Consider the following 2,576-nt stretch of genomic DNA (forward strand, 5'->3'; position numbering starts at 1 on the left):
AGACACCGTATCTGCTGGAGCCTTGATCTTGGACTTCCCTGTCTCCAGAACTATAAAAAAAAAAAAAAATCTGTTCTTTACAAATTATCCAGTCAAAGGTATTTTGTTAATATAGCCCTAAAGTACTAAGACACATGGGTCAGGCACTGTTCTAAGTGAGGTCTATAAACCTCATAACAATACTAATGATTTTGTGTTCCAAAACCAGATCTAAATATGAACAGCCAGCATTTGGGGAATTATTGTTCTGAAGGGATGAAAACTTATAGGACTCACAGTATGTCACTGGATATTAAACAACTCTTATCAGGAGGCAGGTCAGTGACATAATATAGGATTTATAAGCATAAAATCATGATCGGAGGAAATGGTGGATGGAAAGCTGAATGTTTTGAATTGTGGATGTTAAAAAAGTGACTGTCTTCAGTTCTCTACCCACTGTGCCATAGAAAACTGACCTGTGTGATCTATACCAATAGACATCCCAGGCCTCTGGCTTCAAGTTGAATTTTTTTTTTTTTTGAGACAGAGTCTTGCTCCATTGCCCAGGCTGGGGTGCAGTGGCAATTTCAGCCCACTGCAACCTCCGCCTCCCAGGTTCAAGCAATTCTCCTGCCTCAACCTCCCAAGTAGCTGGGGCTACAGGCATGTGCCACCATGCCCAGCTAATGTTTGTATTTTTAGCACAGATGGGGTTTCACTATGTTGACCAGGCTGGTCTCAAACTCCTGATCTTGTGATCTGCCCGCCTCGGCCTCCCAAAGTGCTGGGATTGGGATTATAGGTGTGAGCCACCACCCTGGCCTCAAGTTGAATTTCATTAGTGGAAACACTAGCATTAGATCAGAATGAGATTGGAGAAAGAGGCTAGAGTATTTATTTATCTGAGTCTCTTTCTGTGGGTCAACTCTGGCTAGTTCATCAAAGCGGACCTTTCCTCCAAATCTCAGTAATGGCGTTTTCCTCTCTCCTTCAGGTCTAGGGGCATTGACCACTCTACTATCAGTAACCCTAGAGTACTGCCCTCTTCTTTGTCCTTCCCGCAGCCTGCCCATACCTTTACTAGACACCTTTATTAAACAGTCCCTTTATTAAATCCTTCTGAAATTATTGCAATTTGAATAAGACACCTGTTTTCTCTTGGGATCCTGACTGATAGAAATCCTGGTACTATTGATAATGTCATTATGAGTGATTAGAAGTAGTCTGGGGAGGCCAAGGAGGGGGTGGCTCACGCCTGTAATCCCAGCACTTTGGGAGGCCGAGGCAGGTAGACCACCTGAGCTCAGGAGTTCGAGACCAGCCTGACCAACATGGAAAAATCCTGTCTCTACTAAAACTGCAAAATTAGTTGGGCGTGGTGGCGCATGCCTATAATCCCAGCTACTCAGGAGGCTGAGGCAGGAGAAACGCTTGAACCTGGGAGGCAGAGGTTGCGGTGAGCTGAGATCACACCATTGCACTCCATCCTGGGCAACGAGAGCCAAACTCCATCTCAAAAAAAAAAAAAAAAAAAAAAGTAGTTTTGGGAGTAGTAGTTAATGTTATGTTTTGGCCAGTTTTGGGAGGCTGGCTGGGGTGGCTCAGCCTGTAATCCCAACACTTTAGGAGGTTGAGGCAGGAGGATTGTTTGAGGCCAGGAGTTCAAGACTAGCCTGGTATGGTAAGACCCCATCTCTGCAAAAGAAGTTTTTTAATTAGCCGCGTGTAGTGGCAGTCATCTGTGGTCCTAGCTACTCAGAAGACTAAGGTGGGAGGATCACATGAGCCTGGGAGGTCGAGGCTGTAGTGTGCTATAATTGTGCCACTGCACTCCAGCCTTCCAGCCTGGGCCACAGAATAAGATTTTGACAAAAAATATATGTATATGTTTTCTTTCTTTTCTTTTCTTTTCTTTTTTTTAGAGTGCAGTGGCATGATCTCGGCTCACTATAACCTCTGCCTCCCCGGTTCAAGCAATTCTCCTGCCTCAGCCTCCCAAGTAGCTGGGATTACAGGCACCCACCGCCACGCCCAGCTAATTTTTGTATTTTTAATAGAGATGGGGTTTCACCATGTTGGCCAGGCTGGTCTCGAACTCCTGACCTCGTGATCCACCCACCTCGGCCTCCCAAAGTGCTGGGATTACAGGCATGAACCACCACCCCTCGCTAAAAAAATTATGTTTTAAGTTGGGGAACAAAAACATGAAGATAAACATGTTATTTTTGCAATAGTTACACAAATATAGAAAAATTACAAAGTCTTTAAACTACTTTTCAAGGAGATAAAGATCTGGTAGCAACTGATATGTCCTATTTAAACTCATCTGAAACAACAACTGTAGGTAATATACTCAAATTCCCTCTCAAAAATATTATTCTCTGTGCAACAATGGCAGGGAATTTTTTTTCTTAAAAAAAAAAAAAAAATGATTCTCAAGGGTCCAAGACTCAAGGGTTTAATCATTTTGTTCCAGGATCAGATATGGCAGTGCCTCCTTTGCCATTTGAGAAAAGTGATGAGCCTTTTTAAACCTGAGAAAAATTCTGTTTACCTTTTGGTGTATTCCTCATCACAAATATTTAATTAAGGCT

This window comes from Piliocolobus tephrosceles, chromosome 5, assembly GCF_002776525.5.
Source record: "Piliocolobus tephrosceles isolate RC106 chromosome 5, ASM277652v3, whole genome shotgun sequence".
Classification (NCBI taxonomy): Eukaryota; Metazoa; Chordata; class Mammalia; order Primates; family Cercopithecidae; genus Piliocolobus; species Piliocolobus tephrosceles.